The sequence below is a fragment of the Drosophila takahashii genome, chromosome 2L (assembly GCF_030179915.1).
Source record: "Drosophila takahashii strain IR98-3 E-12201 chromosome 2L, DtakHiC1v2, whole genome shotgun sequence".
NCBI classification, from domain to species: domain Eukaryota; kingdom Metazoa; phylum Arthropoda; class Insecta; order Diptera; family Drosophilidae; genus Drosophila; species Drosophila takahashii.
Window position 1 is genome coordinate 21,990,925 of NC_091678.1, and position 20,336 is coordinate 22,011,260.

The 20,336-nt window shown below is 40.0% G+C and overlaps 1 protein-coding gene across 2 annotated transcripts in view; it reads right to left on the bottom strand.

Moving 5' to 3' along the window:
• The window catches only part of rdo (reduced ocelli), a 54,027-nt gene that overhangs the window by 10,613 nt on the left and 23,078 nt on the right, over positions 1 to 20,336 (bottom strand). Inside the window, exon 3 of one of the 2 annotated variants that reach the window (XM_070216799.1) lies at positions 19,320 to 19,340. The exons of the other annotated variant lie outside the window; for it this stretch is intronic. The gene's annotated coding sequence lies outside the window, so the exon portion shown is untranslated. The remainder of the gene's footprint in view (positions 1 to 19,319; positions 19,341 to 20,336) is intronic. 2 annotated transcript variants of the gene reach the window in all.

Consider the following 20,336-nt stretch of genomic DNA (forward strand, 5'->3'; position numbering starts at 1 on the left):
CCTTCATAAGGGATAAAATCAATCCAATTTGTTTGATGTTTGTTTGTTATGGTGTTCCTTACGTTTATGGTATCCAATTGTAGGAATTATGTATCTTAATGATATAGACTAATGGACAGTGCTTACCTTTTTAGCACTGATCCTTATTTTGTTCCCTTTTATCCTAATTTAAATTACACGCCAGATGATTGAACGACTAGCAGAACTAATTTAACTTTTCACCTCTTGCTTTCTGCTTTCAATTACCGCAGCTGCTAATCCACAAATAAAACCACACACTCCACCTAACAACCAGCAAAAGACCCATTCAAATTGAAATCAACGTGGTGTCACATGTTGACATGGTTTCAGCTGCTTCGGCAGTTGTTTTTGCACTATACTATATTTTTTTGTTTTAAGTTCAGTGGTTTTGTTACATGGTTTCGTTTTGTTTGGTTGTTAGCCTAGGGTGTGTGCGTTGCGTATACGCCGTGTTGACCTCGGTGATTTGTGGTCGCCAGCACCAGGACACTGGAACACTTGTGCGCCGCGGCCAGCGATAAACTGTGGCTCTGGTCCTGTGGTCCCGATGCAGTCTAACAGTCCAACGTGCTGCATAAATTAGCCGCAGCACATTGTGGTTGCAAACAACAGAAAAAACAAACTGACAATCAAAGATTACAGCGGAAAATGCGGCAAGTAAATGCACAGAAACAAAATCAAGAATACACAAATATTTTTTTTTTCTATCAAAAATAGTTTTAAACATATCTTTAATTGATAACTAGAATGAAGAGGGCTGAATGAGAAATATTTTTTTTAAAGTGTATTTAGTCGAGTGTATAATTATTTTTCGTCACAAATGTTGATATCACACGTTTTGTATGCTAAGGCTGCGACCGTCACTAGTTTTATACCTTGTTAAGAGACCTTTTAATGTCCCAATGGTTTTCAAATGCTTAGGCTCAGATGACACATTCAATTTTTAGCGTCAATTTATTGTGACAATTTTTCATTTGCGTGAGTTTAAAGAAGTGCAAGCGGGTCAGGATTAATATGATATCGCGCCTTTATTATTGGTGTTAGTAATAGAGCAGCCAAAAATATTTGATTCTTTCTCGCGCTCGTTTAAAGTCCCATTGAAGAAAAATTGCTACAATAAATTGACGTTAAAAATTGAATGTGTCATCTGAGCCTTAGTAATATTATTCTAAAAGTAAACTCAAACAAATTGTTTGCCACGAATGGTTAAAATTCTTTGTGGTGTACCATGTTAACCATTTCCAATTTGCCTAAAAGCCAAGACCTGCGAGTGCATTGGGAAATTAAATTTCAGCTTGGAGAACTTTTGGCTTGGACGGGTCGGCTTTTCTTCGCAAACGTTTGCTGGGGACATGCGAAAGCCTAAGGATTTATGTGCAGCATATTTTTCATTTTACATATTTGGCACGATCGCAGCGGCAGGATGGGATGGTAGAAGGACCAAAAGAGTTGTCTGGCAGGCAGCAACTGTCAAGTTGCCGGCTCATAGTCGGCACCTTATGCATTGTGCTCGCCGGATTTGTTGTCAGGATATTGCCGCTGGGCCCTTCTGAGTAATATTCCCGCAAAGTTGCTGCGGTAAAAGTGAAAAATTGCGACAGCCTCCGCCGCAACTCCGGCGTCAGGATGGTTTTTTCCACTCAAGTCGGCGAAAAGTTCCAAAGGCACACTCTCAACTCTTTATTCGCACACTCACACCCAATTTAACGTGGCACATAATTCACAATAAAGTTCCCCGAAAACTGCATTCAAAAATGGGAAGTTTTGTAAAATACGCAGTGCAAGTGGCGCTGCACACGAATATAAATTCTTTTCGCATACGAGTTCCTCAAGGCGGAAATTTAAATTCAAATTGAGTGTCACACCTGGGAAATAATGTTGTGGATTTAGGGCTCACAAATAAAATTTAATCGCATTATCGTGTTCCCTTGCATTTGAGGGCGGGAAGTTTGCTTAAAGATAGATGGATAATTCTTCTTAAGCTTCAACATTTTATTTAGAATAGGGAATATGAACTAATTCAATAAAATAAACGCTTTTTGCTGAGGAATTATTGTTCGGAATTTTATTTTTTGAATTTTATAATGTCTGCTTTTAATATTTTAAGTCAAAAGCACTATTTCACCTATAAACTTAATGTGGCGCAATAGCACAAGTCCCTTTTGACCCAAAAACCAAAACTTAATCACACTCCTCTCGGCAAACGGGACTGATTTGATGGAAGATAGATGGCCCAGAAATCAACATCTGTCTGACTCGTTAGCCTCCAAATTCGGAGGCGGATTGGGAGCCACACACTCTGGAGCAGAGCAGAACAACAAATACCCGGCCAGCTGGCGTCCTACACGCTCCACTTGGACTTTTGGCCAAGTTTGCGCCGACTGCAGATGGCGCACGCGAAGTGGTCGCGAGTGGCTGAAAGTTGTGGGCCGAGGAGTGGGAGGAATCCTGAGTAGTTGTTGATATCGGCTTTCAGCAACGAGAACCGTTCGCTATTTAAACATTGGCAAATTTGTTTGGCCCGTTGCCCACTCCGGAGGACAAACAGAAAGCCGGAAGCAAGGGCCAAGATGGATAAAATGGAGAAAGGGCTGGGCACAAAATTACTCATACGCCTCCTGGAACTGCCGCCGGATGTGGCATTTAATACGTTCGCTACTTTTGTAATTGAATATGATAAATCAAAGGCAACTCTACCCAAAAACCCTGAGCCTAAGCCAAAACGGAAGTGGTTGGAGCATTCCTTTCTCTCGAATTACACACACAATAAACTCTCATTTGCCGACCAACTGAACGGTATTAAATTTGCTTAAATTCAGTAGGGGATGAGCTGAGAAGCCGGCTCAGTTCAAAACCAAATAAATCTCAATACTTGCCAAGGGAGGAAAATCAAATTACGTTAAAGTCCCTCCAAGGGGCTAAGGTCCCCATGAAAAAAAATAAGCATCTGGCATAGCATTATGAATTATGCCCGATGGCGGGCGTGGCCGATTTGCGCCTTTCGCTGACCGACGAGGGCAGCATTAAAATTCATGAACACATTTATTGCCAATTACTGCAAGGCCCCCAACACGTTTCATATAAATGTATATACATATATATATACGGCATACACACACTCAAACATTTGGCAATGAAGGCCAAAAATCGCAGGTCAAAACGCCCCAAACGCCCCCGTTTGCGAGATTTTTTCTCGGCTGGGCTTGCCAAAAGTTTTTTTCTCCGCTCACATAAATTGATAAATTAGATTTACGCTCGAGAAATTACATTACAATATAATATATATTTCCGACTAAGGATTTGTTTTTTATTATTATGTTTGGGTCGGGCTTTTGTTTAATGCGCCACCAAATTATTTTAAAGCCAGCGTATATTTCATGCATCAGTTTCTGATATTTCGACCTGCCATTTAATTTATGGCTCTCATGCGTTCAAACTTTTTGTTGGTGGCGGCTTTTAAATTATAGCCATCATCAGGGCGGCCCGACGTGGAAATGTCTGGCGATTTACTAAGCAAGAACTGTTGATTTGGCGAAATTTTCATTTTGAAAAAATTATATTCAATTGCGGACTGATGTGGGAGCAATTTGTTATCCGTTCTTTGTTATAAATTTTCCCTGGAAAATAAAACCCGCACAAATGGGGACTGAATGCAAGGGTTACGACCATATTTCAAAACTGGTTAATCCGAAAAGTATACCACTTGAATATTTAGCAGTCTGCTTTTGCTCGCCAAAATTTGCCATTTGGAAACCTTACGTGTGGCGAACAGGACAAACATTTTTATCAATTTCCAGCCATAAATTCCCTGCTCGCGGCTGTCTAAAAAGCTTCCCGAATTGGGTAAAGTGGCTATGGAGATGCGTGATTATGACCATCCGGAATACACTGAGAAAATTACGCTAAAGTATACCTAAGTTATCCAATGATTCCTTTAAATAGAGCTTGAAGAGTATCGATATTTTGACAATATCGATGTTTTGAGAGAAAACAAAAATTAAAAACAGAGAAATAGCAAACTGTCAATACTTCTTCAAGACCTACATTTGAAAACTCTAAGAAAGGTGTCTAAAAGTATCCAGCAATATATTTATTTCGTTGGCTTTCATTTCTTACTGTATAGTTCTAGACACCTTTATCTGCTATCAGAAATTGTTTATCGGTAAACAATGAATTTATTTAAAAGTTAATAAGCTTGATAGTATTTATGGACGGTATGGAAAGTTATCACCAACTAATACGTCCAAGCACTTTTGAATTTTACCTTTTTAAATAAACTCTTTTTAGTGTGTAGCGTAGGAGTCCACGAAGGAGAAGTAACCCGGAGATGATGAACACAAGGCTGCATGGTCACGAAAGTGCTCCTGCCTGCTGGCCGCCTGCCGAGGGCATAAAGGACTTGAGCGATTAGTTGCAGGACGTGCGGTGCATGAGAGCGAGGAGTATGCCGTGTCCTTGGGCTAGGATCAGGAAAAGGAGCAGGAGCAGGAGCTGGAATCGGAATCGGAATTGGCCACGTGCTGTCCGTTGACCAAGCACATCGCATGCCGTCCGCCCATAAAGCTAAGCCCAGAAAACCGCTGAAGAGCTTTAAGCCACGTCGACAGCTTGGTGACCTTCTCGGGGATTTACATGAGAAAACCAAATCGCCGTTTATGGATACACTGGGCTACATCTGTTTTATCTGGGCCACATTGGAATGGGCTTCGGAGTCCCTCCTCGCACACGTGTAATTGCTGTTTACCAGACACTGGCACGTCCTATTCCTTGGTCTTGTGTCACTTTCCTAAAAAAATAACGTATTTTCCTTGATTTATTTTCACACTCAAATGTGAGAATTTTCATGTAATTGCCTTTGTGTGCGACACGAGGAAATTTATATAAAATTGCCAGGATAACCTCTGGGTGTGTGCAATCAGCTGCAGATTTTGTCGCTTGTTTTTTGGGTCATTTGGTCAATGCGATTAGTCTCGGCCACACCCACAAAGCCCACAGACGGTGTGTGTGTGTGTATGGCTACGTTTTGGTATCAGTGTGTGTCCGTGTGTCCTAGCCGGAAGTGCGGAGAAAATAAAGGAGAAATGGAGAGTGAGGGGCAGAAGCCAGAAGCGGAGGGGTCGACATTAAGCTGACATTGGCCAATTAGGCACGGCAAATGAGCAGCAATCTTTTGAGGCAATGATGCCTGAAACAGGGATTAGTGTCCCTCACCCATGCACGCACCCACACAAGCACACACACCTTGACCGCCGATATTTACAGGAAAAAAAACCGGAACAAAATATTTAAAGTTGTGGTTTTGGATTGTTTAAATCAATAATAATTATCACCACACAGAAAATATATTCGATATGAAATAGGGTCATTTCTACCATAAATTTGACATTAATCATAATAGCTTTTCATTGATATGAAATAGGGTCATTTCTACCATATTTCATATCAATGAAAAGCTATTATGATTAATATCAAAATTATAATACAAACAAATCAACTTGATATTTTATCCTTTCACAAAACTCACAAACCCACTTTTTTAAAATACAAAACTAACTATAAGTTAGCATTAGATAATATTAATTAAATCAAGTGATTGAATAAATTTAACAATTAAATTTAGTTAATAAAATTATTGTTTCATTTATTTGTAACTTTTTTTTCAAGTGTAACCCATGCCGTTTGCCTCGCTGAGATATTGATTCCAATTAGTTCCTGGCCCTTATTGATCTTTGGCGGCATTAAAGGGCATTTCCGATGAATCCATTTACCTTTCACCAGCTCGAAATTCAGCCACTGCGTGTGGCCAGCTTCTCTGAGCCCTCTTTGCGCTTAACTTGGTGTTCCAAGAACCCTTCACTTCCACTTCCACTTACGGACTGTACAGACTGTTTTATGTTTCACCTCGCCAAGCGTTGCAAGATATTAACTTTCAGCGGAGCGAGCGACATCGTCATCGTCGTCGTCTTGGCCGCGGTTTTCTTTCAGGGGGATATAAAAAAAAGAGGGGGCAATGGATAACAGTCGTGGCACCTGTCCGGCTTTAGTTCCTACCTGAGTCTGGTCATGGTCACAGTTACGGCTCCTTTTGTGCGCTTTGTTTGCCCGCTGATTGCATTTTTAACGCTTCACGCCGCGTGAGTGCATTGTTTTTGGCCCGCCTTTCAGCCTGGCCCTAATTGAATTGCAAATGCTGAAGAAATACCCACTGCCCGAGACGCAGGATTATGGCGTACTAATAGCGCGTTGATTGAATTAAGGGATCGCCTCAAATGTTGTTACTTCTCCCCGTTTAACTTTTAATTATCCACGCACCTGATTTTAATGCACTTTCTGTGTGGCCGGGGGCTTTCATTTTAAATGCACTTTAATGCCACTTGAGCTGACAGCGGACACAATGCGGAATTTATTTTTATTCAATTGCCAGCAGGCCGAATGAGCTTTAACAGGTAATTCCGTAAATGGTTTAAAAATTCGTTTGCGGTGGAGAGAATGTCACTGGATTTTGGCAAACAGGAATGCTGCAAAACTTCCTCTTTCCCTAGCCAACAAAATAAAGTTTAACCTCTGGCGAAACTTTTCGATTTGTCAGCTTTGCTCTGGTAAAAGGCGCCAATTTGTCGATTACAAAGGACTCCCGATCCCTAGTTGTTTCTATGAGTTCTATTTGAGTTGCCGGGCAAAAGTTTTTGCTGGCTTTAAATTTCGCAAGGGAAATTTTTCAATTATGCCGCAGTCGAGATTCTTGAAGAGCACTCGAGACTGTCTGCGGAGCAACAAAGGCCGTAGGGGAAAGCGAGGGCCAGGCCAGGCAGAAGATGTTTCCATTTAAATTTATCATTTTTTAATGAGACTCTTAATTACAGACCGGGAAACCGGGGGGAGAGATTCCCAAACAGCATGTTACAAATAGTGCTACAACGCTAATTGTTTCCGCTTGTTCATTTGGCCACCGCCCCCCACAAACGCACACTCACACACACCACCTCTTTGTGGCAGGTCCTGCAAAAGGACACAAAAGAAAGGTCTCGTGTGCTTGGTCCACAGACTAAGTCCTCTATCTGCTTGCCGCACATGCGTCTGTCTCTTCATTAGATTCGTTTAATTTAACTTATTCGAGGCGCCAAGTCACTTCAATTAAATCACGGACTTTAAGTTGGATGGCTCTTGATGATCTGAAAACAGACATCGGAGGCCTTTGGCCTTGCGGTAGCTGCTAACTCAATGGTTAAATCGAATTGCTGTCGATTTGTGGATGGAAGCTCACTCTATGCCGCAAGGACAGTTGGAAAAGTGCCATCCACAGGCATAGATATCTAAGCCAGATGAATTCAAGACTGAAATAAAACCTTTTTGTGTCAAGGCTAAATCGGTAGCTAAAAGTTAATGAGAATTGACACTTTGCTTTGGGAATTATAATTAAGGATGGCTTCAATCACCATTCGATTTGCATTGATCAAAATAGTTGATTTTAAATACTTAAAAGGCAAATTTTTTCTATACCTTTTTATATCTATCTAATATCTATCAATATTTAAATAAATATTAATTAAAATTAGTTCAGGAATGTAGTGCAGATTTAAATTAATAATAATTTAAGCTTATCTGTCAGATATGTTTTGAATCACAAACTATACACCAAGTCAAGTGAGTTGACACCAAAAATTCATTTCTGTTTCTACTGATTTTCCATCACTTTTACAGACTGTGACTTGTTAATGAAATTGACTTGTTTAAACTCCATCAAATCAGGGCCTATCCTCTTGACCCCTTTCTGCGGCCCACTCAAAGCGAATGAAGCTGTTCAATTTCATCGCCACACGTTTCAATATTTATTATTGCCTATTGACACTGAGCAGGTCGATTGCCGAGAGTTGATGGCTCCTGGATGGAATGGAGACCACGAGGCCTCGAAAGCAGAGCAAACACATGCGGAATTTTTACGATACTGGGCCAGAGGTTGGGAGTGCCTATAGCAAACATATTATTGACATTTTATGGTTGGAAATTCATGGAAAAACAATCAAAAAGGGTGAGGGGCCTGCTCAGCCCACGCACGACTGAGATCCTGTGGAGGGGGCGATGGGCCACAAGTCGATTAACAGTTTGATTGAGTTTTCCCATATATCCGATGCGGTATTTGCGGTTGATGTGTTTAAAAGTCAATACAATGCGACACACTTACTCGCACCGGAAAAAGGGTAAAAGGAAATCTTAATGGAAAAATGCCTCGTAAAAATGTTATGCGGCAAATATTTGAACGGCAAGAAAGCGGTTTGAGGTGCTGGCAATCGGAAAACGTAATTAAAACGCCGCTCACTGACATCCCGTTGGCAGAAGTTAAATGCGTCCGAGTGGCCTTCAGCTTTTGTTATAAATATTAAACGACGACACAGTCCAAGGATCCTTGGCCTCCTTTCGGTTCTCGGGAACGCGCGAAATAATACTTTCCATTGCAAAATATTTGCCATTGATAAATTAGCGAAGGCATTCACGGGAGCCACAAGGAAAAGGGAGCCGGGAAAACATATTTTCTTTTCACATCAATTCGAACAAAATGCCATAACGAGGCGAAGGGCAGTGGGATGACAGAAAGCAGGTCATTTTCGGTTCACTGAATCTGCTGCTTTGCCCTGCTCTTCAGTCCATCCTTCCGCAATTGATTGAAATAATAAGCCGGGCACAGCGACTTGGGTAGCAAATTGATGAATGCAAATTCGCCGAATATTCCCCAATACACCAAATAATGGTCGTTTAGTTTTTAGGGGCTGGGCGGCCAGAGTTGAATGAATTAATGAGCACTTTGACAGGCACTCGCAATTGAACCGAGTTGTGACAGACTGACAATAAAGAGCAGGGACCCCGCGTCATTTATGGCATTTCTGACTGCATAAATTACGCCAAACATCATGATTAATGGCCCACTTCAACGGGAGAGTGTCGGGCAAAAATACAACAGTCGATGGCACTCATAAGTGCTCGATAAGTACCGAAGATGAAGTAATTAATTTCCATTTATTTTGTAATTTTTTATTTGCTTTTTTATGTTTGTTAAGTAGGGCATATAAATAAATAAAATATGTTTGACCTCATTAAAAAGGATTTAAATTTAAAACATGGACCGAAAATAACTGTTTTTGCAATTTTGTTTTACAAAACAAAACATGCCCAAAGAAGAGTCCTACAATTTTTTTAAATACACCACAATTTTTGTAAGACATAACATAATAACAGATATTTCAGGTAAATTTTTAAAAAATGAAATAATTAAAAAACACATACCTACCGTGTTTTTTATAACTTACTACAAATTACAAAAAAATCAACCAAAATTTACCCAGAAAACCGCCATAAATCTAGTTTGAGTTTTATTTTTGATCACGACGAATAACTGTTATTGTTCAACTTTTATTATAAATTCAAAAAATAATAGTTATTCATTGGGTTCTACTTTACAAGTCAAAAAATATCTGTAAAAATGATATTTTTAAAATAAAACCCATAACTGGTACAGTCCCTGTAAAAACTTAAACTACTTAAATCAAAATGTGTTTGTAATTTGGGTGTTAAATGCTTTGTACATTTTTTAGTAATCATAGAAAGATAATTCACCATTTAAAAATTATCTTTTCAAATATTCTTATAATTTTGTTATTTCGTTTAATAATTTCTTTTAAATAGTTAAATTAAGTGGGCGGTAAAAGTTCATGACATGTGTAATCCTCATGCTCCTCCGCCCTACCCTTTTTAGCGGACCTATCTTTTCGACCGCACTGCAGAAAAAATTAATCAACTCTAAGCCGGCAGACGTAATGCGGGCTTCAGGGAAAATCGTATTAATTAAGGCGAGGTTATGATTAAGCGCAGGACCCTTTCCTTCCGCGTCCGCTTGCTTTGATAACTAATTTACACACATTTAGCTGGACAGATAAGCCGTGGCTGAAGGCCTGGTAAATGGCAAATGGCGACTGGTGAATGGTAAATGGCAAATGGCGAATGGCAGCGCGTTGCTCATACGCCATGTGGTGCCTGCGGTGTGCCAATAATGCTGGTGTCTGCTCTTCTACGTTTTCCCCATGCGAGTTTGTGTGTCTGTGTCAAAGTGCGCATTTAAAGCTTTCGGGCTTAGATGGGAAATCCCCGCCGCCATTGTTCATCTCGCTTTTGGCTACTGCAATCTCGGATGCGCGACGGAATGGCACAACAGTAACCGCACCCTTGAATTTCTCCCCCACTTCATTTACCCCTACATTTAAAGCGTCTTTAAACCGCTCAGCCGGATGAGTTTGTTGCTGAAAGAAAATCCCAGAAACTAGGGGAGAAAGTGTTAACAGGAATGGCTCTAAACTGGCCCATTAACTAGCTGCTCGTTTTAATTAAAAACTACACTTCTAGTCTTCGCTATTTTTTTTCGCCATTCTCGCTGTGCAGATTCCTTGCGCCAAAATGCTCTGATATATGCGTGTAATTTCATTTTATGACTCACTCACACACACTCACTTTATGAGATATGACCCCGCGATGGGGTTGCTGCTCGCATAATGATTAAAAATTCAATTTAGTCGACGCTCGAAATGAAATTATTTATGAGATGCTTGGCACACGAATGCGGGTCAGCGTGGGAGTATGTGATATATGTGGCATAGTTGAAAAATGTTCTTATGCAATAAAAGATAATAAAGAAACGTGAAATACTCATCGATATCAAATTAAAATTAGATTATTGCACTGTTAAAATTGTTCTTTTTAGAAATTCGATTTTTTATAGACGGTCTTTAGATTCAATTGCATTTGACAAAACATTCTAGTCAAGGAACCACCTTAATTTATATTAATTGTAAAGCTATGTGATTTTAAGCTTTTGAAAATAAATAAATTAACTTTCTTAAATTTGAATGGCACACAAATTGTAGACCTTTAAGCTTTTACGAACTCATTTTTCACCTGAAATGCTGCTGTGCCCTGGCAAATATTTTCTAATTAGCAAAAAAGGCATGCCAGAGCCTTGGAACTAGAAGCACGTTAGAAATCCTTGACGGAGGACTCGCTCACTGTCTCTTTTTCCATCTCCATCTCCGAGGAGGAGACGGGACCTGTCTCTCTCTCCCTGTCACTGCCCATTTTCCGCTCAGCACTTTTCAGTTTCCCGCCCGTCCCCGCACTTTACCCCTCCCCTTTAACGGCATTGTTTGCATGCTTTTCTTGCTTTCCAGCGTCGACGTAAACTCATATACTCAAAGTCTTACACTCAGGGGGCCTGCACTTCAGCTCATTCATCAGTCATTCAACGGCTAAGGGAACACTGCCAACCAAAACACAATCAAGGAGCCTCTCGCTCACACCGAGGATGGCAACATGTTTTTGCAATTTACCGATTTGCGCTGTAACCGAGTCAGACAGGACTTTTTTCGTGCCCCATTTCTCGCCTTTCCCCACCGCCAACCCCTTTCAAGTTTTACCTACCACTCCCCCACCAGCTCTCCATTTTCCCCCACTATTCTCGTTCGTTGTCATCATCAGTGCGCAATTCAAGCGGAATTTCGCAAAATTTACTTTGACGTCTGTGCATTGCGCATACGCCTCGTGGGCCGCACTGTTTGTTCAGGCAAATGCGAAAGGCTAAAGCAAAGCCTCACTTCATCGCTGCTCTCATATTTGATGAGACATTAGGAGCCACTTGTCAGACTATCCAAATAATCTGTCAATTGTGCTTGCATAGATAGATAAATACATTTGACTGCGCTAGTTTTGAATGTTTATTTAATTATACATGTGAAAAAGAACGACAAATTTGTTGATTTAATCTTAGAAAAATATATGTGCCAATGGCGCATGAGTCTTACAGTTTACTTAGGCGAATCGGAAAAACATAGGCATATTTGATTAGGCATTAAGAGCCACTTGCCAGACTATCCAAATAATCTGTCAAGTGTGTTTCCCCCGTGCTAATTGTGAATGATTTTCGACGATGTAAGGGAAACCACAAAGTCCTTGAGGCGATATTCGGCTGCGGTTTTATGAGTCCTTCAATCAATTAGCCTCAAAAGCATTAACGTTTTCTTCTCTGTCAAATATTGGATATCCTTATTGGGCTTCCTTTTGATGTCTCCGAGTCTTAAACCATTTATGTTTAGCGACATTTTCGCCCACACGCACGAGTGAACGCTGGCAGAATCTGATTTTGTCATCTGGTAATTGAAAGTTAATATTTGTGAGTTGCTAGAGCAAAAAAATTGACTAAGTGCGGTGCAAACAATTTAAATGTTAATACAAACGCAATTACGAGGCCCAAAAGGCACATGACACATGTCGAACAATACCTTTATGTGGGGTGTATTTTAAGTTAATACCCCTAATGTACTGTTCCCGGAAACCAAAAGCGAGCAGCGAGAATTTATCTTCCAGGCCAACGCAACAGTTTGGACGTAGGCTGTCAGGATATTTCTTCCGCCCTCGCACCCAGACTATCACTGAGAAAAAATATCTATATTTTCCTTATGTTATTGGCGTTTTTAAAAAAATTACGAATTTGTTAAATAATTAAAGGTAAATGAGCGGGAAAGAGAATGACACATTCGAAATTAAAAGGGGTGAGTAGTTTGCAAAATTTATACCAGATTACATCAAATCGATTATAGTTTTATAGGATTTTGGGTGCTTTTAGATATTTTTCTCTGTGCAACCACACGCATATGTGGGAGTTGGTTTTTTATAGATTAGGAGCTGGCCATGATGGCCATAACAAGGAGCCCAATAAAGGCCCTCTTTGCCGGGCGTTGCCAGGACGAAAAGCCGAGACTCTCAGTCTCAGTCGCCGACTCAATGTTTAAATGTTTCGAATTGCCGACAAGGGATTTGGCATCATGGCATTCACGCCCAGATAAGCGCCTGTAGTGGGTCTTATCTTTAAGGATACTCGCATTTTCCCGCCTGGGCCCGTTTTCCGTGAGTGGACGCCGAGATTTATTACAAGCCATTTTTCTCGCACAGGACCCCACAATTAAAGCCTCCTTGCTCCCTTGTTTTTTCCGCCTCCGCCACTCAAATAGTTAGTGAAATACTTTCGAGTTGTTGGCCGCCGGCTTGGGTATGCAAATTATTTGCCTTTAATGTGTGTTGAGAACTCTGGCAAACTTGCTCTCAATTTAGTCATTAAGCTTTGGTCCAAAACTTTTGCTTTCTCTGCGAGTGTTGGGGGAAAACAATTTTTATTTTCCGCTTCCCTTTTGCGCTGCGAGTATTAATGCAAGCAGTCAACTTAAAATATAATTAAGTCGAGCTTGAGCCTCGGATGACAAAGCAAACACATGGCCAAAGGAAAATGCCTCAGAGTGCAAGAAAATTCGCATACTATGCGAAAGTGTAAAGAAAATAAAAGAGCCCGAGCACAAAAGAACTGGCAGCATGTGAGTGCCGGGAAAAAGGAAATGGGGTCGACTTTTGGATACTGACTGTGGGGTATTTTAAATTTAATTAAAGACTGGCGAAAAGGGTTGTGAAAATTATAATTTGTATATATAAGAGTGTGCCATCCGCGGCGTAATTTCATCACTTTCTTTTATCCTTGGAAAGCTTAGCTGTGAAGGAAAGTGCGAAGAACAAACGATGCCAAAGGCACCCGCGGAATAACTTTGCAGTTTAGTGAAGTGCGCGTCATGAGAGACATAATTATGCGATTTAACACTTTAGTGCTGCCAAAGTGGAACGACCAGGCCTGCGGCAGCCCCGTCCTCGTCATCTCATCAGCCACATCCTTGGCTCTCCATGGCCCGAGAACAAAGGATGCTGCTGCCAACAAGAAAAGGAAATTTGTGCTAAAAGTGCACTTCCAGTCAAAGTGAGATGCGGATAACAGGAGCGACCACAGCGATTTAATGAAGCTGCAAATACAAGTGAAAGCTTCGCCAGCCAAATGATTGGGATAGGAATGGGTATGCGGAATTAAGGGCCCCAGTCAATGCAAACTGATTGCAGAAAATGCCTCATTTACCGGGAAATCAAATCGCCTCATTTCTAAGTGGATAAACACACAAATGATGGCAAATAGCCATGAATGCATACCGTCCACAACCGGCGGAAAGCCACTCCGGTGACCTGGCCAAAACGCTAAACGAATGAGCGAAATTGAATGAAAATTATGCTGCCACTCGACTCACTGGGCTCTGGGCCTTCTCCTTCTGCCTTCTGCTAGATGAAATATAATTTTGTAAAATAACTTGGCCCTTTTTTTCAGATCAGTGAGCTTTCTCCCCCGTCCTGCAAGGCACGGCAGGAAAATTTCTTTGCTAAACAAAATTGAATTGTATTCTGACTGACGCCGGGCCCCAAGGCCCTGTTTTGTTTGGGTTCTTTTTATTTTTCGGCAACCAAATGAAATGGACGCATTTCAAACGGAATTTTTAAACAGCTCTTTAAGTCAGCAGGTTGTAATTTCCATGGAAAGCAGTTAAATTTTTATTCAAGTTTACGTTTTACTGAATCAACCCATTTAATTGTATTCAAGGCATAAAAACTTCAAAATCAATTTTAAATATTTTTAAAAAGTTCGCACAGATCCCAACAATACAATAAAATGGTAACTCGATATAAACAAACTTTTACGCTCACACAAAAAGAAAATGCCATATAGGGAAAAAAGAGGAAAGGACTTGAAATGTTTACAAATTTTCATGGGCCAACCAGAGAATCACCGCAGGCATCGTAAAAATGAACATTTGAAGAGCCGAAAGATGTTGAAATGTGCAAACATAAAACTGCCACCAATTGATTGAGATGTAATCAAACAGGCGACCCAAACAAAAAGCAGAGGGAAGAGCATTTTTTTCTGAAATTCGACAAATGTGTAAAGGCATAAAAATCATTGCCCGAACGGAAAAGGAACGAAAAATCAAATTACGCATACGCAGTGCAGACCAAAAGGGAATGCCCATGCTGGCTTTTTGCGACTCAAACCTCGTTTCGTTATGGAAATTCGCCGGCAAAGCATATGGGGCAACTTACTAATGCTAACTGGGGTTAAATGTGACTGCCTTTGGGCCACATACATCAACGCAAACATAAATTACTCGCCATATATGCGCATGACTAATTTGCGACTCATGTCTGGCCTTTGATGCTGCCGCCCGCAAAGTTTTAGCATTCATATTTTATTAGCCACAAGTCAGTAAGTTTGTGCTCTAAACAATTTATTAATCAAATGGTCCAGCAAACTATGCTGTGGCCCAAAAAAGCGGGCCAAGGAATCGTCACTAGAAGCGAATCGGAATCTGAAACCGAAACCAAAACCAGAAAGTCCAGTCATCTCCGACTCGTGTGTATATATAATTTATGTGCCCTGTATGTGTGACAAATTGTGTGCCGGAGGCCAAGTTTCGCATTTTGTTGTTTGTCTTTGTGCTCTCGCAGGGATATTGCTCTCGAATAGAGTTGTCACTTCTCAGGAAGTAAAAAAGGCTAAAAATTAGACAACATTTCATCGAAAAGCAATTGGGAACTACAGCCGAAAAAAATTCCAGCGCTATATATTTTGTAGATTATCACTTTATCCGAGAAAGATGGATATATACAGCTTTGATCGGGGATAACTTTTTAACGAATGGTCCGGCTTGAAAAATTTCTTCTACATTTCGGTAGGTATTGATAAGCACAAAAAAACTGCATTTTTACTTTTCCGAAACCTTTTAAAATAGTTTAAGGCGATGGTGAGCGTGGCGCTCTGCTGAAACAAACAAAGCCAAAGAATATGTGTGGGAATTGCCAACTTTCTAGCTTTTGTAGTTTTCGAGATCTCAGCGCTCATACGGACAGGCAGAAGGACATACGGACATGGCTAGATGGACTTGGCTAGTGACCCTGATCAAGAATATATATACCTACTTTATAGGGTCGAAAATGCTTCCTTTTAGCTGTTATATTCTTTTGCATGAATACAATATACTCTTTACTCTATGAGTAACTGGTATAATTAGAATTAATTTTCTTAGGATTCATAAAAAATCTAATATATAAATTTTCCTTCAAATGCTTTTTTGTACCCGGTAAATCTAAAAATACTAAACAAAAAAATTATTGATTAAGAAATAATCAAATCTTTTTGATTTACTAGAATTTAAATTTCTTCAAAAATTAAGAACTATCCAAAAATTATGAACTAAAAAATTGCGAAGATTTTTCTATAATTTTCCAACTGGCTAAAAGAGCTACAACTACAACACTGCTCCCGAGAAAACAGTTCGAGCATGGCGTCTGCTGTCCTTTTCCCCTGCCCTCTCTCTCTCCTCTCTTTCTCATCCGGCCAACTGCTCGTCATCTTGTCTGGATCCCCCGCAAAAGTGTTACAAATTTATGACATTTTCTTTTTGCATTCGTCGACCCTTTAAAGCAGCTCGCACCCAATGGCTAAATCCAAAGCCAAACAGCTTCGAAAAAGGTCAACAGAATGCTCGAGGTTAGAGACGCTGGCCGAAAAAAAAAAACGAAAAAAAGGAAGTAGTAAAAATGTTGTTTTCTTCTTCTTTTTACGGTTTCGGGTTGGACATTTACAAAAAAAAATCCCAAAAAAAAGGTGGAGAGAGTGGAAAACTGTAATGGGAGGGAACGAAACCAAGACACTAATGTCGCTCATCTTTTATTAATATTTCTTTGAGATTTTTATGCTGCTGTTTTCTTGCCGCAGGGTGAGCAGAATCTTCGGGTCTAGCAGACAGTTGAATGAACTACTAGAAAAAATGTCCCCTAAAATAGAACAAATAAGCAAATATCATATTTCAAGAACTTCCCAACTTGTAAATGAATCTAATACACACACGTAAATTCTTTTCTTTCGCTTTCTCCTCGCACTTTAGTGTGCCGAAAATCAATAAGCTTTGTATTTCCCCTTCAAGTGACATAAAGCATTCGCCAAACCGGAGGAAAATAAACCCTCTGGCACTTGATTTGTTACATAAGGCGTGTTGCTTACTTTTACTGTCATACTTTCTTTTATGCGGGAAATTTCTCCACAGGAATTTCTCTTCAAGTCATTTCTGCGCTGACTTCCTCACTTTCATCCTGCCCGCCCTGAAAGTGATTTGGCGGAAATTGTTTTTTAATGTGGCAGACATTCTTAAACTATTTAACCTGAAGTGGCAGAGTCACTCTCACGGAGACAGAAAAAAATGTCCACCATTTATCAATGGATAATCAATAGACCTTAAACCATTTTTCCCTTTTTGGGTTCGGTGTGTGCCTGGGGGTAAATTTTATAGTTTGCCTGACAGAAATTCAGGGCTGCGTACCCAAAATAGCTGCGTGGCATGCGATAAAGCTCAGGTACATATATATTTTCAGGAGAGGAATACGCTCTTCCCAGGAGTTTTCCCATGTCCGCACATTTGGCTAAACATCCGCTGCAGCATTTTGACATTGCGGATTACAATAAAAGCGTTTTTATTCGTTTGCATGACTGGCAGACGAGCCGAGAGTGACTGACAGATAGGTAAAAGCAGAAAGAGGCCGGTATGTATGGTCCCTGACATTCATTAGCAATCGGCACGATGTCGTTACATGTCAACCGCCCGTTTAACCCCAGTATTGATTTTGCCGCCAAAGTCATTACTATTTGTTTTGGCAAGTGCAATTTGCTAGGCTTCGAAAATAGCATTATTCGTTACATCCTTGGCAAAAATTCAAGCTAAGCTCCGCAATTTCAGGCAAGCCCAGCCGGAGGCAATTTCATTTTAAATTTAATTTGCCCAAGTGAAAATTATTAATTTGTGCACATGGCCCGGGTGCGTATAAAATCCTTTGCATTTTGCACAGCCATAAACTTGGGCAAATAACTTAGTAATCATCGTCAGCAGCACTTGCAGGATCATCAGCATTTTGCCAGGGCATTATAATTACATAAAGATGCGCCTTTTGTGGCTGTGCATGTGCCTCTGCTCTTTACACAGGAATAAAAATATAATAAAAAAACAGAACTCGGCAGTGAAAAGGCGCAGACAGCTTACCTTTTTCCCTCTGTTTATGACAGCTCTCACTCAGCACACACCGAGTGTATATATACCCGCATATAAACGGGGAAAACACTTGCAAGTTTTACGATTTTCAAATGATGTACGTACAAATTCATAGAATTTTATATTTAACAGCGCCCAAAAGCAGTGTGTGTTACTGGTTTTTAGTTGCTTAGCCGGCTTTTCCCGGGAAACTGTGTCTGTGTCCGTGGCAGGCAGTCATTTTTCATTATTTGCCGCGCAGTTTTCCGCACATTCGCATTAATCAAACATTGCAAACGGGAAAACTTGCAAACAAACAGTGGAAATATATGGATGTTATGTTGATACGGTTGTTTTTTGCTTAGAGGGAAATTAAAAACTGTTGCTCATTTGTTGCTCGTGTGTTTTTGGAAAGGACATTATTAGAAAAATATTAGAAACGTATTTCCCGATTATTCGGCCATCAACCAACATGACAAGCTCATTATAATCGAATGCCCCGAAAAACTTTTTAATTTAGTTAGGAAAGAAAATAATACACAAAGTAAAAGCCATCATCATCATCATCGGCAGAAGACTTTTCCAGCTGGCTGCAAATGTATTCGTGTAGGAAAAACTTTTTCCTGCCTACTTTTCCGCACATTCACTGGCCCACTAAATGCAAATTTGTATAATTTGATTTTGTTACATTTCCCAGGAACCACGGAATACGCTACCTTTTTGTTCTGCTTTCATTTCCCCAAAGAAATTTCATTATTTTTCTTTATAGCCGCAAAATTAATCAAGTAAAAACAGAGAGAGGGCGAAGAATGGATTTTAGAAACATTTCTTTCTTAAATGGCATATTTCCATTTTGCAACGAAATTCATGCGGAGCAGCCGGCATTTATGGAATTTTATGTTCCATTTTATGGGGCTATCAAAAAGTGTGTTCAATTTCATAAATTGAAGAATAATTGCGACGAAAGTGGATCAGGGGAGCAAAGGCGGGCGAAAAATCTTTACTGATTATTGACACTAATTGGTCGTTGGGTTGAAGAGCCAAGAAACTCAATTTAGCTACTAATTAAACGCGCTGAGTTTATCGAGCTAAAAAATGCGTGAGATTAGAACTCAAATTGCAAAAAAAGAAAATGCCAAACAAATTTACCAGAAAAATGAGAAAAGTAAAAAGCAATAAGGCGATTAAGAGCTTATTAAGACTTAATATAATTATTTGATAAATGCTAATCATATTGAATTAAGGGTATGAAATCAATAATATCAAATTAATTGCTGGCCTCTTACCACAATATTTCTATTTATTTCATATCCGAACATTTACCTTTGCTATAGTTACGAGGTCCTGTAAGAAAAGAAAAACACTCATTAATAAACTTTTCCAGGCCAAGTTCGCTTATATTTTAATTAGCCCGAGAGCTTTACAAGCAGGGAATTTCTATATGTGCACAAAGTGGGCTCTCTTGGCTAATGCTCAAGTGTCGTTTAAGGGATCTAGGAATTATAACATGTATATTCTAAGGCCAATGAGAGCGGTTTCACCTTGACAGCGCCTCATACTCAATGGCAAATGTCAACCTTTTCAGCTGCGTAACCTTCGGTAAACACACCTGCACATAAAATGCCCAGGGGAAAGAGCCATTGAGTGAGTGGGAAATTTATAAAAGAAACATTAATTTCAATGACATACGAGCGATAGAAATTGTTTGCTAATGCTAGTAGGGATTCTATTTAAACTAGATAGGAGGATAACAGAGTGTTTTATATTAAGCTAAGGAAAATAAAATAATGAATATTTACATTTAAATAAAATGAATTTGAATGAAATAGAACGATATGATTTTGTGCTGCTTTATATATACTTTTAAATGTTTAAGTTCCGTTATTAAAAATGAATGGCAAAAAAAAATTTTAGCCGTTTTATTTTAAAATCCTGGCATGTGTACAAAAACCCAGCCATTTATCATGCGCAAAAGGCTGAATTATCCCATTGTGGGCGTGACTCTCTTTTGGCATGGCCGCCAGAGGGCGTTCCGGTATAAATGGCCTGCACTGAAACTAAAACCCGACTAAAGCACGCGGTCCGAATGGCATGACAACGACATTGACGCGTCGATTGTGAGCCCTTTGCCGTGGCGGCCAAAGGACGGATTTAAAAGCCAACTAGATGAAGGCTAAAACCGGGTGTGGCTGGCTGTTAAGATTTATGATGACATCTCTGGCTAAGGTCAGAGCCAACTGACAAAATGCAATTGGGTTTTAATGCAACTGCAAGTGCAGCAAGTATTCCATTAAAATTATATTAGGCATCAAAATGCTGCCGCTACACAAACTATCGTTA